We start from the raw sequence: 17,206 nt of genomic DNA, 5'->3' as shown, positions 1-17,206 counted from the left end.
AAGGTTCACTGGTTCCATTCCCAGTCAGGGCACATGCCTGGGCTGCAGGCCAGGTCCCCAGTAGGGGGCGCATGAGAGGCAACCACACATGATGTTTCTCTCCCTCTGTTTCTCCTTCCCTTCCCCTTCCTCTAAAAATAAATACATAAAATATTTTTTAAAAAGGAAATATATATATATTTTATTTTTCAGTTATAGTTTACATTCAATATCGTTCTGTATTAGTCTCCAGTAGACAGCATAGAGGTTAGAAAATTATGCTTCAAGTGCCCACCCGGCCCTTACGTAGTTATCACGACATTTCTGCAGGTCTCTAGGTCCTTGACCCTTGTGGCTTCTACCCTCTGCTCTCTGGCAGCACCTCCCTCCTGGCCCCCAATTGGCCTTTGCAGTCAACTCCCCTGTCTGAGGTTTTAGGAAGGGTGGAAATGGTTGGAGGGAGTTTTTAGAAACAAGCAACTCAGAGAACACTACAGGGCATTCTGGGACCATGAGCAGGGCAGTGCCTCCTTTTGGTTCCAGGCCCCAGCTCTCTGAGCCATGAACTTGGCATTGGAGGTACCTGCCAGGTGGGCATTGGCAGGCCAGCATGTCGGGGTGTGTGATGAGGGCACCGCAGCCCTCCTGCTAGTATGGTGGCACTCAGACCGACGTGGACCTCAGAGATGGACACAACACAGCTACTCATGTGTGGCCCTGTGCACACTCCTCAGGCACACACACGTTCATACTGAAAACACACAGAGCTCAGCGGGAACCCTGTTAGTCACAGCAGGCTGGGTTCTTCTGCCTGCGCGTGCATTAGTCATTGCAGGTTAGGTGATCTTGCCACCGCAACAACCGCAGCTAGCTCAGGACTTAGCCCAACCAGAGTCTCCTTCTCCGCTCGGCAGCTTCCCTCCAGATGTCAGCTGGGCCCCGCACTGGGCCGGCGACAGTGCCTCTGCGCCAGTGAGTGATTGCCATGGTGCCACCAGAGCCGCACACCAGCCACCGCATGCTCCGGCCCCACGAGACACTTGATCACTCCTGGTGGCCGAGGAGAGCCAGGACGGGTGCACACCAGTGACGCCTTCTACCCTCACCCCTCCCAGGCCTCAGTTTCCTGCTCTGGGCTTTATTTCTCATTTCCCTGACGAAGAGGAGCTGGGAAACTTTCTGCTCAGACAGCCTGCCCGCACTTGTCTGCCGCGTGGCCAGCAGTCCTGCGCGTCTCTGCCTGCTGCCCATGCGCCATGCGTCCCACGCCCCCGACATCCCCAAAGTCACCCTGCTTTATGAGAAGTGTCTGGGGGGTATCCCCGAGGGTGCTCCTTGCATGCCTGGCTTGTGCATTCACTCCACTGCAGAAGAATAAACTATATCGGCTTTAATTTAGGGTCTGAGGTTTTATAATTTTAGCCCTAAATTAATGTCAACTCCTGTTCACATTGACAAGTTACTGTTTCTCAGACAGGACCTCACCCTTCTTCTCATCTCACCTTTCTCCTTGTCCGATCGCTCAAGCGCCAGGGCCTTTGCACTGGCTGCTTCCTGACGTGCTCTGCCTCAGGCTGGCTCTCTCTTCTCTGAGCCGAGGGACCACCACTCCTTTACTCTCTCATCCAGAGATGTCCCTTCCAGCCATCCCAGCAGATGGCTTCCTGTTACCACCACCAGAAGTCACTGGTATTCTTCTTTGTTTATGTTTATTGTTTGTCCTCGACAATGAGAATGTAAACCCTCAGGGCAGGGCCCTTGTTTGCTTTCTTTACTCCTGAATCTCCAGCACTTGGAATGTGCTTGGCAGATAGTAGTTGCTCAATACAACTTGTTGACTAAATGGATGCTGCCTTCTCCACATCCAGTCTCCTTACTTCCTCACCTGGCCTCCTCTGCGCTCCCCGCCCCATTTCAGCCTATCTAAATCTGCTCCGTTCTTTAAAGTCAGCTTAAAGGCCACCGCTTCCTGCATTGGTCTCTTATCTCTGTTTCCAGCTCTCCCCCAGCAAGAGGGTATGAGGACAAAAGCCCCTTCTCAGGCCCTCTTTCCCGAGCTGGCTGGACCCCATGAAGCACGACTGACCCCAATTTTTTGATGAGCCTTTATCCTCAGGACTAGAAAATTACTGGAAGCGCCCTGAAGGCACAGAGGCTCCAGGGACTTACAAAACAGGACACAGCAGACCCCAGCGACTGGACCCTGCACCCGTGGACAACGTCGAGACAGGTGCAGCCTGCACAAGACCACCCGAAACATCCTGCTCCACAACCACCCCACTCACCTAATACAAGCTCGAAGCCCCGACCCCTCGGGGCTGGGGCTGGAAATCTGCACCCAGCCCTTCCCCTCCCTTGGGAAAGTAAACTAAACCCTTAGCTCTCTGTGCTTTCTTCTCTTTGTGAACCTTTCACAGCCTGGGTCTCCAGTAACCCCACTGGAAGGCACACCTGTCTCCTCTGAACACCTGTCATACCCAGCAGAAACATCTGTAGTCATCATTCTCAAAAGCCTCTGATATTTTTCAGATTTGTTTTGCTTAATCTTCCAACAACCCAGTGACCGGTCCTTGCAGGTGAAGGGTTTGGAGAGGGCCTGTGGCTCCTGAGAAACCCCGTCAGGCCTGGATTCCGTGTGTCCTGCCTTCGAGTCCAGGGCCATCGCTCCACATCCCAGGTGACGTCCACTATTCTCCCACCTGTCGGTCACACACAAAATATATCACCGTCCCAGCCCTCACTGTGAGCACACCCCCTCATGCCTGCTTCTCTCTTTCCCAGTCTGGATGTCTCAGAGGAGCCTGTGCCGGACATCACAGGACCCCACGGCGGCAGCACCCATGGGCCTGGAGGCCTGCAGTGACCTCCACCGGAGGTGCCTTGTGAGTCTGGTCTTGGAGGAGGAGACTCGGCCAGGCTGATAGAAGAAAAGATAAACTCCAAGCCTGGACGGCCAAAGGAGCAAAACCGCAGAAAAGTTATTTTCTGGACCCAGGTCCCAGAATGAGCTTATTGGTAGCCATTTGAAGTCATGGGAACCTCTCATTGGATTCCAGAGTCCGCGGAACTGCAGCTGGTTCTAGTGAAGGCAGGAGTGTCCCTTGGTCCCTAGGGTGGCTGGGGCCCTGGGGGCTAGGGACTGGAGAGGAGCGCGCCCTCTGGGGAGGAGGACCAGGGAAAAGGGTCAGAAAGACCCCCAGAGGGAGGGCACCTGCAGGGTGGAGCGTGCCGGAGGAGCAGAGGAAGCAGGGGGGTGGTGGGGTGGGTGGAGGTGTGCCCTGGGCAGGACTGGATCTGTACCAAACTGCTGTGCCCTGCCTCTCAAGAGCTTTCAAAGAGGCCTTGGGTCTGAGTCTGCGACTGGGTCGGTGTGAAGCCTTGGTGTGAGGACTCGGTGCCTCACCGGCTGTCTTTGGGCCCCAGTGCCACCATCGAGAGCGCTGACCGCACCAACCTCGTGAGGTCAGAAAGGAGGAAGGAAAAAACCCGAGCTGAGTGGGTGCTACGTCTGCGTAGCACACGCGTTTCCTTCTCTCCCTCTCTGTCCGGGGACAGGTGACCCCTTTCCCTTCTTCCACAGATGAGGGGACTGAGGNGGAGCAGAGGAAGCAGGGGGTGGTGGGGTGGGTGGAGGTGTGCTCTGGGCAGGACTGGGTCTGTACCAAACTGCTGTGCCCTGCCTCTTAAGAGCTTTCAAAGAGGCCTTGGGTCTGAGTCTGCGACTGAGTCGGTGTGAAGCCTTGGTGTGAGGACTTGGTGTGAGGCCTCAGTGCCTCACCGGCTGTCTTTGGGCCCCAGTGCCACCATTGAGAGCGCTGACCGCGCCAACCTCGTGAGGTCAGAAAGGAGGAAGGAAAAAACCCGAGCTGAGTGGGTGCTACGTCTGCGTAGCACACGCGTTTCCTTCTCTCCCTCTCTGTCCGGGGACAGGTGACCCCTTTCCCTTCTTCCACAGATGAGGGGACTGAGGCCCCTGACCAGGACATCCCGGGCAAATGAGGGCAGGATTCAAACTGAGGTCTCAGCTCACCTGGGAGCCTTCTGGGTCTCCCGGCTGAGAGGTGGGGTGACCTTGGACCTGGGGGATCACGCCCAGTCCTGGTTTCTCCAGCAAGACAAATCAGCCCCATCCCACCCCCACTCCTACTCCAGAGCTTTGTGTCCACAGTCAGAGTCAACCGTGGCCACCCTCCACCTAGAGGACAACTGGACGTACTCCCGATTCGCAGGAGACAGGACAGTCACAGAGTCGAATTGCCTTGCCCAGCAGCCCCGCCAGCAGAGAGCTGGCGCTGGCCGCCCCAGGCCTTGGGTCTCTGGGTGCCGAGTTACAGTCTCTGAGCCCTGTTCCTGCTCCTCCGTAGCTCAGTGAAAAACAAAACAACGGAAAGCAGTGTTGCCTGAACAGAAAAGTATAAGCCCAGTAGAATAGTCGAATAGCTGTTCCTAAGACGTTTTCCTCCCCTCAACAGTCTTACAGCCTTCACCAACAATGCTGAAATAGACTGGGAAGTGAGAGAGCAGCAGTGTTTCTCAGAAACAGTGATTAGGACAACAGGACTGTGTGCCCTGCCCCCCGCCCCCCGGTTGCCCTTTGTTGGGAGGGAGTACAGGGAAGGCTGGGGAGGGTGGCACCGGGGCTGCAGTGGGGCAGGGGAGGGTGGGCGGAAGCCTTGTCCGCCGTGACCACCCTTTCTGGAGAGCACAGCAAGGCCTGAATTCGGGAGGAAGAGACCTGAGCTGACCGAGAGCCGGCAGGAATGCCTCTCAAGTCTTTCACACAGGTGGGTCCCCTCCCGCATTCCTGCCTGCCATGGCCTCCCAGAGTCTGCCTGCCAGATCGCCTTGGTTATGTCCCAGAGAACCTGCGTTCCTTCTGAAGCATCAGCGACGGCCCGCTAAGTGCTCCTCGGTGTGTGGAGGACAGGTGGGCTGTGACGTGGCCTGGGGGTCTCTGGGCTGCAGCCCTGCTCAGAGGTGAGCTCAGCCGGACACCTTGTGCGATGGCTGTTGTCACCCAAGAAGCCCCCTTATGTGGAAAATGCCGGCTTGTGGAGACAGGTCAGACACCACCAGACACACGACCTTTTCCATGGCACTTCCGGGTGTAGAGCGTGTGAGTTCTGAGTGTGGGTGTGGGCCTGGGCGGGGGAAGCCCGAGGGGTGCCGTGGCACAGGAGGAGAGGAGGCTTTGCTCTCAGGGCCACGCTCACAAGAGAGCCTCCTGCCCTGGCCGGGTGGCTCGGCAGCTGGAGCGGTGTCCTGTGCACCAAGGGTTTCAGGTTCAGTTCCCGGTCACAGCACACACCTAGGTTGTGGGTTTGATTCCTGAACGGGGTGCATATAGGAGACAACCAATCAATGTTTCTCTCTCACATCAATTTCTCTCTCTCTCAAAATAAAAATCAATAAACATATCCTAGGGGGGCGTTTAAAAAAAGAGTGCCTTCTTAAGGAGCGCTGTCCTTGACCCTGTCTACCCTCTCCATCCTGGAGAGGCAGGGGGTCGTCTGCAGTCATGTGCACTAGCCAAGAAAGAGCCACCCAGAGACCGGGGGGTGGGCAGGGCCTCCTTTACCAGCATGTCTGGGAGATGAAGGGTGATGAGTGTGGGTCCCAGAGTCAGAGGCAGCAACCTAGGCTGTGGCCCTGGACAAGTCACCCCACCTCTCGGAGCCCCAGGCTCCTCATCTGTGAAACAAGACTCTACCGCCTTCTTCAAAAGATTGTCGAGAAGGTGAGAAGTATGCAGATGGTTGGAGCAGGGATGATCTTGGTCTTGGGGTGAAAAAGCCCTTCCTAAAATGTAGGTTCCTCTCTCCTTGAAGATAGGACTGGGGGCAGGGAATCTCTAGAGAATGTTGAATCCACCTACTGAACCCTAAACCTCTCCATCACCCCCGAAGCTGGGGGTCTTGTCTGCACAACTCGGTAGCTCGCTTTCTTGCCTCCCCCTGACCTGGATGGGCTTGGTCCTTCAGGAGTGGGGCTGAGAGAAGAAAGCGGTGGAAGGGTTGTCCTGTCCGAGACCCTCCTGGGAAGGGGGAGCAGGCGCAGAGGGGAGGGGCGGGGAGGCGGCATCCTGGCCCTGGGCCCTGCGCTGGGTGTGTGGATGCTACGGAAGCCGAGTCCAGTCAGTCCAGCTGGCCCGACGTCGGGGCTCTCTCCTGCACCTGTTGATTCCTGTGGGTCCGCAGGGGTGTCGCTGGGGCGGCCTCACCCCGCTCCACCCCAGGCCTTTCAATGCAAACAGTGGTGCCAGCTGGACCCATGTCAAAGCAGGTGCTGGAGCTGCAAGGGCCCCGTTCTCTCTGGCCCCAAGCTTGTGACTGGCTGTGCTGCCACCCTGCATCCGTGGCTTACTCCCCAAGGTTTGCCCCTGAGCCCCTATCAGGACATTAAAAAAATCTTTGCCTGAGGATAGTTTATTAATTTTCAGAGAGAGAAGGGAGAGAGAGAGAGAAAAACATGGGTGTGAGAAAATTGACTGGTTGCCTCCCACATGTACCCTGACTAGAGGTGGATTCCCCTGCCCAGGTATGCATCCCAACCAGGAATCGAACCCTCCACCTTCCTGTGTATGGGACAGTACTCCAACCAAATGAGCCACCTGGCCAGGGCCCTGTCTGGGCTTTTGGATGAGTTTGCTTAAGGTAACACCAACTACAGCCAAATGCAGAGCTCAAGTTTCAACTGTAGGTCCACCTTGTGCCGCCGGCTTCCAGGGTTGCCCTGTTCGTATGCACCGGAGAAGGGAAGAGTGTGGAGAGGCAGGCCGGGGGGCTTCGCCTGCCACTTCACCCCTGCCCGAGGCGGAGCTCAGTGACACGGCCACGCTGCAGGGGAGGCTGAGGGGCAGGGACTCTGCCTTGGAAACGAAGGACTTCTGTGAAAATGGCGGGGTGGGGGGTAAGCTGCCATGGAGTGAGGAGATCCTGGGGGTCAGCTCCCAGGCTGCCCTCATCCTCTGGCCACTGCCTGCCGTGGTCAGCACCTAGGCCAGGACGCCTGTTTCACAGGGTGCGGTGGGAGGCCCTTGGAGCTGTGACAATCTTTAATAGACAGAGAATGGGTCCCGGTGATCCAATTTAGTTTCCAGAAGGAGGGTACACTCACTGACTTTGACAGGAGTTTGCTCCTCTGTCTGGTAGCAGGTGTGTCCAGAGAAGGAGAGCCGGCTGGGAGCCTGTGGGAACGTGTCTCTGGGGGAGAGGAGCCTGTGGGGTGGTGGGTGGGGGAGGCTGCAGGCACAAGCCCCAAGTCCTGACGCCGACTCACCACTCACTGGCTGTGGGTGAGCTCCTCCGACACCCTGAGCCTCAGGTTTCTCAGCTGTGTGACTCGGAGAAGCTCCTTCTGTTGGCTGCCATGAGGGCTGGATCCGCTGAAGGCATGTGAAAGCCTTTGGCACGTAAGCGGCTCTCACGCCGTGGCAACATCAGTCAGACTGGGAAGGAAGGAAAAATGTCTGCTTACTCCTGTGAATCCCCGTCAGTGTGGAGCCCCTGCTGGGCCTTCTCTGCGCCAGCAGAGCATTCTCCAAAGTTGTGTCTCTACTGAATTTTTTTCCTAAATTGAATCTCATTTCCAAAGCACCGAGGGAGATGGGATTTAAAAGATTCTCCAGTTTGTGTTTTTGTAAAGCTAATAACCCCCTCTTGATGGCTCCGGTACAAATCAGTTTTTGTTTTTCTTTCCAGTTATTGGCTTTGTTGGAAGTGGGATTCTCTTGTATTTGTCCAGAAGCCCGTGTATACACGCTTGGTGCTGATACAGAGACCGAAGGAGACTAGCGGGCCTGGCCCCTCCCTGCCACGGGGAAGCAGCTGAACAGAAGCTGGAGGCAGTCGGGGGGGTGGGGGTAACCGGAGCCCCAGAAAGCTCTTCAGGAGGCCACAAGCTCTTCTTCCCATCCACACTGGCCCTGAGGGAGGGCACAGAGGGGAAGGGACATTCCATTTCAGATCTGCCGTCCGCTCCTCTGAGAGAGCGTCCCCTCAGAGCCCAGGCGAATTCTTGGTGCCACACGTCTGGCCCCCGGTTGCGGTCTATACCTCTTCCCTCCCCTCCTTTCAGCCATGTGCTGGTGGTGGACAGGACGCCGTGTCCTGTTCCTCGGATTCCTGGACACGTGTCCTGAGGTCCCAGGCCTGACTTCCGCACAGATGCAAGTTCATTCGTCTAGTCTTTAAACCTCATTTGGTTTGTCTGCTTTCTCTAATGAGAAGAATAGAATTAGCTTGCTGCTCAGCAGGGCTCCAGTATGGAATTTACGTAAATTATCTCGTTAATAAAATTACTAAATATAGCATCCACATGGTTACAAAGGAAAAATTAAAGCTCTTAGATTGTGTCTTAAAAAAAACCAAAACAATGTTCTACCACTGGGGGAAAAGAAATTTAGCTTCTCCGCTGGTGAGTACGAGGCGGGGCAGCGGGGAGGGAAGATTCGGGCAGGACTGGAGACAGAGACAGGGAGGGGGTGGAAGAGGTTGCTAAGCTAGACACAGATAACCATTTAATTAATTGCTCTGCAGAGATTTGCTCGGCCTTTGGAATCAGGTCAAGAACAGCAACAGTTCTTGCTTTCCCGAGAAAGGTGTTCTGATTACCCTCTCTGGCGGCAAGGAGATCGTCCCAATAAAAACGGTTGGGATTCTGCTGCTCGGCGGGACGGTGGCCGAAGCAGAGAGAGTGTGTGCAGGCCACTCCTGGGGGCTGCGTGGGCGGGGGACTCCAGGAACTGTGGGCGGAAGCTGGCGTTTTGTAATTGAGGCACGTTTTAGAGCCCCCTAAGGGACCGGCGCAGGAGGGACCCCTGGTGTTTCCATTCCACCCTCTCCCTTGGTGCCTACACAGAAGATGTCCTCTGTGCTCTGCTTCCCAGAGCCTCTCCAAGCCCATCACTCTCTCTGTTCATCCCTCTCTGACTCATCACTGTCCCTGTCCCATCTCTGACCCCTTCTAGTCTATCTTCACAGGGCTGCCAGGGGCATCTCCTTAACCCAGGCTTAGATCAGGTTGCCAGGCTGCAGAGTGCCTGTGGTCCCTACTCCTCTTGCTCCAGACTACTTGATGTGATGTTCAAGGTCTCTGCCTCTCCATCTGACCCCTCCCTTCCTGTCTGGCCTCCTTCACAAGATCCGACTGTGCTTCTCACCACCAATGATGCCAGAAAGACGCTTTCCAGATGTCCTCTGCAGCTCCTGGCAGGTGTGGACGTGCCGGTGTCCAGCTCGCACTTGGCTTCCCCATCCTGCCTAGCTCTGGAGGGAGCTCGTCCAGTGAGTCGGGGTCCACACGTATGAGCACAGGGCAGCTGGCGGCAGGGAAGCAGCCAGACCAGTTCAAGTCTCGGCTCTGCTGTCTGCCGGCTTCCCGACTTCAGGCAAGTTTCTTTGGTGCTGTAAGACCCAGCTTCCCTGCCTCTAAAAGAGGGACAGAGGCCCCCGCTCACTGAGCTGTTCGGGGTCAGAGTGCATACGTAGAGCCTGCGAAGCACAGACGCAGAGCAAACCTCTGGTGATGTGAGTGTTTGCTGTCATTTCCCGTCTGTCTTGGCTGTGGGCCCCATCAGAAAGATTACAGCATCTTCTGCAGGTCGATTATCCCAGCAGCCAGCCCGTACCTATCACATAACACAGCGATTTTCAACTGGTGTGTTGAAAGAATTCTTAAAATGTGCAAGATCTGACTACTCAGGGGCGCTGACCTCGTTCCCTTTAGACTGTCAAATCAAAAAGCGACAGCCGCCAACATAACAATAGACGTCTGGTGCACGTGGATCAAAAGGGTCCCCCTTCCTGTTTTTCAGGTCGGCAAGAAATACACTCTTCAGTGTGCCGCCGACTTTTAGTAATTAGCTGGTGTGTGCCATGAGATGAAAAAGGCTGAAAACCGCGATAGGACAGGCATTTACGACTTCGTGAACGAACCAGGGCCCTGGGCAGTGAGGGCCCTGCACTAGCTCCCCTCACTCCTGGTCGCCCTCCCACCCAGGCTGAGGCCCGGCCCCAGGATGCGGTGGGAGGGCGAGTGTGCTGCACGGGGAGCTACGCCTTTGGGCCGACCCTCCATCCCTCCCTGGCCCTCCCCACCTCCCTGCACTGGGCATGTGCCTGGGGGACGGTTTATAGCGGAGGGTCCAGTCCACCCTCCCCACAGCTGATGGGACCAGGCCACCCCACAGAGAGGTGACACCGGGCATCAGACCCTCCGTGGGAGTGTGAGCTGACGGACACAGGGTTGGTGGTCTGTGCTGCGCTCCGGGGTGAGCAGTTCTGCCATTGGAAAGCAAAGCCAGGCCCTGGCTGGTGTGGCTCAGTGGGCTGGGCAGCATCCCGAGAAGTGAGAGGTCGCTGGTTCAATTCCTGGTCAGGGCAAAGGCCTGGGTTGTGGGTTCGGTCCCAGTTAGGGCATCTAAGAGATGACCAATTGATGTTTCTCTCTGACACCGATGTTTCTCTCTTTCTCTTTCTCCCTCCCTTTCCTTCTCTCTAAAAAGAAAGAAAGAAAGAAAGAAAGAAAGAAAGAAAGAAAGAAAGAAAGAAGAGAAAGTTTAAAAAAAAAGCAAAGCCAGGAACAAGTTGGCAGGAGGGATGGATGAGTCTGCTAAGGCTGCCATAAGAAAGTACTTGAAGTCAGGTGGCGTGAACTGAATGTATTGGCTCCCAGTTCTGGAGGCCAGAGATCCCAGGTGAAGCTGTGAACAGGGCTGGTTCCTCCTGAGGGCTGTGAGGGAGAATCCGTTCAGCACGTGCGCTCTAGCTTCGGGTGGTTTCCGGGCACTCTTGGGCGATCCTTGGCTTGTGGGAACATCACCACAGCCTCTGTGTTCATCTTCACACGGCATTCTCTCTGTGCGTAGGTCTGTGTGCCAACTTCCCCATTTTGTAAGCTCACTGGTCGTGTAGGGTTAGGGTCCCCCCGAATGGCCTCGTCTTAACTGTTTATAACCAGAGTTATAACCTATTTCCAAGTAAGGTCCCATTCTGAGGCACTAGATATTAGAACTCCAACATGTGGATTTTGAGGGAACACGATTTAACCCATCAAAAGGGGGAGCAGAAACTAGGACTAATCCGGGGGCGATGGGCAGGAGGTGGGAAATGGACTAGATGTGTGTAGAGAGGCAGGCGGCCTGGAAAGAGAGAGAGGGAAGGAGGAAGGGAAGGAGAGATGGGGGGAGGAGCGAGACGGACAGAGAGACAGAGAGAGAGAACCTGACTCTCAGCTCTCCAGCTCTGAGGTCATGCGCATCACAGGCTCAGCTCTCCTTGGGTTCCATGAGGTTCCTCCGACTCCTTCAGGGAACCTTTTGGTTTGACCTGACGTGAATGGATTTTTATTTCGAGGATCAGAACGACTTCTCTAGAGCAGGGACATGCAGAGGCCCAGTTTGAGCCAGAGCTTTGATAGGAAGCAAGAACAGAACTTAGGCCCTGGGGAAAAGCAGTAAGCAAAGCACGCAAAGAACCCAGCCTCCCACTCTCCTGGGCAGGTCCCTGCGCGGCACCTCCTTCCCCTTTCTCACTGGCAGCCTCACTCTGGGCCCTTCCCTGCCCACCGCAGACCTGCCCCCTCTCCCTGCTGAGCTCGCACTGGCCCCCCAAGTCCCGTGGAAGCGCTCCTCCCCTGCAGACCACCCGCACGGGGGCTTTTGTCTGGGCCATACGCTTGACCTCGAACTTATTTGATGAGAAGTCATTTCCAAAAAGTTTTAACGGTGCTGAAATTGCATTTATCTAGAGAAACTGCAGTTTCCTTAAGGGTCCGACACTCCCTAGGGCTTTGCTCCGTGAGGCTCAGTAAACGTTAATGGAGTAACAGAATGACTGCATCCTATCTAATACCCATCAACAACAGGTAATTTACCAGGGAGCTGAATTCGGGAGTTGGGTGGAGATACCTAGTGTAAATTTTCCCTCCAGCCCCTACATTGTTCTCCCTGCAGGCAACGAGCCTCAACAGTTTTCATGTACCCCTCCAGAGGTATTTTCTGTGTTTGCAAGTGAATGTGTGTAACTACGCTTTTCTGTGTCTGCAAGTGAATGCGTGTAACTACGCTTTTCTTCTCGTTACATATATGGTAGTAGCCATCCATACCAACGGCTCTGCACTTGGCTTCTTTATTTTTTATTCTATATTTTTGCTCAGGAATTTATCTTGGTGTGGTGATTTTAAAGATGTGCCCACAGCTGAGAATAAAGGCGTTAAAAAAAAAAATAAAGATGCGTCTATAGAGTCTTTGATGTTCTTGCCTGCGAAGGGGAGCAGCCCTGCCCCTGGCTGCGGGCTGGAATTAGTGACTTGCTTCTAGTGCCTAGGAACCAGGCACGGCGATGGGGTGGCACTTCAGAGACTAGGTTATGAGCAAACTGCCCCCTCCGTCTTGGGAGCCCCCTTTCTCTCTCTTGAATCCCTTATCTGGGGAAGCCAGCTGTCGTGTCCTGGGGACACTTGGCAGCCTGGGAGAGGCCTCCCCACGCTGTGTGAGTGTGGGGACTGATCCTCCACACCTGCCGGCCGTGGCGGGGCTAGACTAGGAGAGGAGGTTTTCCTCCTCAGGTCTGGAGAGGCCCCGCCAACAGCTCGACTCCAGCCTGATGGGAGACCTGAGCCAGAGCCATTCAGCTGAGCTTCGCCTGAGCTCCTGTCTGGGAAACGGAGGGCTCGTGCGTTGGTTGGCTTTAAGCGAACACATTATTGTGAAGCCACAGACCCTTGGAGGCCCTGGAGTGCATGGAGGGCACGCCTGTTTCTGTTCACAGCTCTTTTGTATTCCGTTGTCTGGACGCAGCATTGTCAGCTTTAACCAGTCCCCTACGGATGGACATTCCTTTAGCTTGTCTCTGGACAAGCCTGTGTTCTTCAAACCAGGATACTGAGAGGTTTTCTTAGGCTCCGCCGAGAAAGAAATGCCAATCAGCCGTAAAACAGGCAATAAACAGCTTTATTGGGGTTTGTGCACCTGGGTGAGATTCCACGGTCTTCAGAGTGAGGCTGGGAGAAGTCACGCCCGAGCAGGGAATGTAGTGGGGTTTTATTTTCGTTGGCTCCCAGTGGGAGCTGGGGATTGGTGCCCTCTGAACAAAGCAGCAGTACAGCATTGGTGGTCTCTTCCTCAGACTCAGGTTACTGCGAGGATGTCCGTCTTGGCAAAGTCCAGCCGGAGCTTCCTCCTATCCCCGCCCACCCTAACAGATACAATGAAAAGCTTGGTGAAGATTTCATTTCACATGTATTTGTGGGTTAAATTCCTAGAAATGGAAAAGTCATGTCGAAGGGTTCATGTTTTTGTTATTTTGACCCTTCCTGCAGTGCCTTGCTTAGAGGTTATGCCGGTTCCCGCCTCACGGGCAGCAGGGGAGGGCTGGCCTGCTTCTGCGTGGCCCAGATGGGGGCCTTCACTGCTGGGTGAGTCCATGAGAGCTGCTGCCTCTCAGTAGCAAATGAATCCAAGCACCCGTGTTTGCTTAGGATCCCGAGGCTCTCTGGCCTGGCCCAGCAACTTCTGTCTCTGCACTGAGTAGTAATAGGAGAAGCAGCAGTGGTTACCATCTGGAATGTTGAAAAATATATACAAAATCACACCAATCTAGTCTTTTTCGGTTGTTGCTCATTGTGAGATGGGAACACAGGCGCCTAAATAATCCTTGCTGTGCAGAAGCAAAGGGCAGTCTGAGGCGTGCAGGTGTCTGGCGACCTTCCGCCCCTGCAGGGAGTGTGGGAACGGGCTGCTGGCCCCTCTCCACCCGGCCAGGTGGCTGGGCCTTCAACCGCTTCTGCTGCTCCAGCTTTCTTTCTAATCCAAGCCAGGGGCTTGCACAGCCGAAGCGTTGGCTCTGCAATGACTGCAGCAGCGAGGTGCTGCTCCCCGCTTTGAGCTCCCGTGTGCAGGCCTCCCTTTCCTGGGTCTAGGAGGGGGATGAGAAGAGGAGGAAAATGCAGTCTCCTACAATTCTGAAGAGGAGAGAACTTCAGGGCTGCAGAGTTTTCAGGATTTTTGTGACCTCTTCCCGGCTTTCAGTGTCCAACTGGAAGTGAGGGGCTTCCTGTAGGAAGCTCTTTCAGGCACTCACCTAACCGAACACTGTTTACTGAGCACCTACTAAGTGTGGTGCCCACTCGTCAGCTGCACATCTCTAGCACCGTCCAATCTGTTCCCACCAAGACCCAGGGATCTGTGCTCTTTGCTACATGCCAAGCACCGTCATGCATGCTCTCGTGGATAAAAGTAAGCCACGCCCCCTCACCCACATTCCACTGCTCTTAGAACAAGTCCCTGCTCCTCTCATCCTGCTTCTGGGGCTCCGCCTTGGATGTCCCCCACTGAATGTTCTAGCTCATATTTCCCTCTCTAGCTTTCTGGCCTCAAAATCTGCAGTCTAGCCATGTTGAACCTATTTCTGTTTGTTCATCCACATAGTGAGCCATTCACCCATTTTACCACGTATAACACACTGGGCACCATGTTAAATGCTATGGGCACAGCTATGGGAAAGGCGGTGGGACCCCTGCCATCGAGGAACTAATGTCTGGTGTTGAAGGAAGACAGTAAGTGAGCAAATAGGTAACCAGTGGAAGCCGTGAAGGTGCCTTAAAGGGAATAATGTGGGTGATGGATAGAGAAGACTGGATGAAGGCGGTCCAGGGATGGCTTTCCAAAGACGTGACATGTAAGCTGAGGCCCAAGGACGGGGTCTTGGGAACCTGCCTTCTGAGCAAACGGGTCAGGTTGGACAAAGCAAAGACCTTGTTCCTTTAACCCCAGGTCTTCATTCATTGCTCTTTTTTCTCTGGCACCCACCCTAGGCTGATTCCTGCTCATTCTGCATAGATGCCTCTTCTTCCAGGAAGCCTTCCCTGATCATCACACTCTGAATGAACTTCCTCTCCTCTTGCTCCATTTGTAGGCCATGCTTCCCTCTCTCACCTGGAGTGGTTCTTGTTGCACTGAACGCACCTCCTGCCTGTTTACTTAGTAAACTCTGCACCAGCCAGAACCATGTCTAACTCATTTGGAGACTGTAGTGGGGTGAAGGGTGACTGTAGTGGGTTGAAGGGTGTCTCTAAAACACCATGTTCAAGTCCTAACCCTCGGTGCCTGTGACATGGTCTCATTTGGAAATAGGCTCTTTCAGACAGAATCAAGTTAAGACCAGGTCGTGTTGGATTAGGGTGGGTCCTAAATCCAATGACTGGTGTTCTGAGGAGGAGAGAGATCTGGAGACAGAGATACAAAGTGGGCAGAAAGTCGTGGGGAGACAGAGGAGTACAGAGTGAGTGCCCAGGATCGCTGGGCGCCATAAAGCTGGAGGAGGTGAGGTCGGGTTCTTTCTCTAGGAGGCTGGAAGAAAGGTTCTCCCTTCCAGCATCCAAGGGCAGCCCTGCCAACACCTCGATTTCGGATTTCTGGGCTGCAGCGCTGTGACGGAGCACAGTTCTGCTGTTCTAAGTGTGCCCCGCTGGTGGTGATTCGTTACAGCAGCCGGAGGCCATTCCCACAGAGCCACACGCCCCCGCCCTTCCCTCCCCCCACCACGAGGGGCACCTGGACCAGGGCGTGGATGGCTCAGCTGAATGAGTGAACTTCCCAAACTGCTGACCACTCCGTGTACAGTGTGTGACCTCTGGGTCCCCTGCGTCCAGCCAGGGGCCCTCACAGAGAGAGCGGGGGTGGCTGGGCGGGCAGGAGGTCAGACTCTTGGTCTATGGTTTCATGTGGGAAACCCTTCCTGGTGTTTCTTGTGGAGACTTGTATGTTGGAAACCGAATCCAGAAAAAAAAAACCACAGGAAAATGGGAGAAAGTATTATAGGGGTCCAAAGGAGGAATCTCACAGTTTTGAAGAGATCCCCTGAGATGGAGTGGACAGTGACAGCAGGAGGCGCTGTGGCTGAGAATCAGGCTGGGGACAGCTCCTGGCGTGGCTGCCGCCGGCTGCAGAGGCCTGGTGGTGAGCTGATCCAGTCCCTGCCAAGCTAACTCCCGGTTTTATGGCCCTGTCTGCTGCTAACGGTGAGTCACTCCTGCAAATGACACACACATTACCAAGTTTATGTGAGCTGTATACTGTGTACAAATACTTTGCATGCTGTTCCAAGAAATAACAATTTTGGAAGCCAAATAAGTCCCGAAATTGGCAGTTTGACACATGATCCTGTGCGATGGCGTCAACCCGACTGGGGGGCCTGGATGTCATGTACCTGTATTCAAATGCCACCTAGAATTGGTCTCTGCTGTTTTCTAGAGTTTGAAAGTTCATTATAAGCTACGGGTCTTTGTATATACCACTAAACTGAATTTTTATTATCTGTTTAAATAGCTTTCTTAAGACATAAATTTATAATAATAAGCAAGGAGTAGGAAGACTGTTGAAGCATTTTAAAAATAACATGAATTTTGAAATTCTGATTTCTTGCTTCCAAAATCTGGAAGACTCCTGTCCGTCCAGAATTTGGAGACACCGAAGTCCCGCCTTAGAAATAGCTGCTGCACCGCGCAGATGACAATGACGGGCTCCGTCTCACGCACTCATCCGCTCTTCCTCTGGGCTGAAAGCAGACTGTGGAGGGGCCTGGTCCGCTGGCCCTGTGGCAGCCCAGCTCTGTCTTCAGCCGACTGTGCGACCATCAGCAGAACAAGTGTGTCACCTCCATTTTCTCACCCTGTTCCCATTCCCTGAGCACGTGGCTGGACAAGCTCCCAGGTTTCTCTTGCCCCTGCAGCTTCTCCTGTGTCTGGGGATTGCCGTTTCGGGGGGATATTTTGCAGCTTGTCCCTGTGCACGCACCTTGTGTTTGTTCATTTGCTTCATCCTCATCACAACCCTGTAAGGGAAGCTGTATTACCCTGTTTTACAGATGGGAAAGCTGAGGCTCAGAGAGGCCATGCATTGTGTCCAGGGTCACAAGGTTGGTAAGTGGCAGGTCCAGGGAGAGGGGGCTGGGGTGGCCTTGTGAAATGGCCTCTGGGCTTGGGTGGAACCAGGCCACACCCAGAGCCCCCCTCCTCCTCCTGCCAGGTTTGCCTTCCTGCCAGCTGCACAGAGGAGTCTCCTGTGGCCGGGAGCGCTTTGTGGACGAATGGGAAGACACAGCCTTGGTCACAGTGCTGAGGAGACAGGGCTGGTGTAGTGCAGACTCCAGGGTGGGCTGCCGTGTCTCCTTCCCACCCCACAGGTGCTCAGCGAGAGGTCCTTGTGTGCCAGCACTGGTGGGCCCCT

This window comes from Sturnira hondurensis, unplaced genomic scaffold (genome assembly GCF_014824575.4).
Source record: "Sturnira hondurensis isolate 20B ecotype Veracruz unplaced genomic scaffold, ASM1482457v3 Scaffold0020119, whole genome shotgun sequence".
Lineage (NCBI taxonomy): Eukaryota > Metazoa > Chordata > Mammalia > Chiroptera > Phyllostomidae > Sturnira > Sturnira hondurensis.
Note: the sequence above shows the minus strand (reverse complement) of the source record.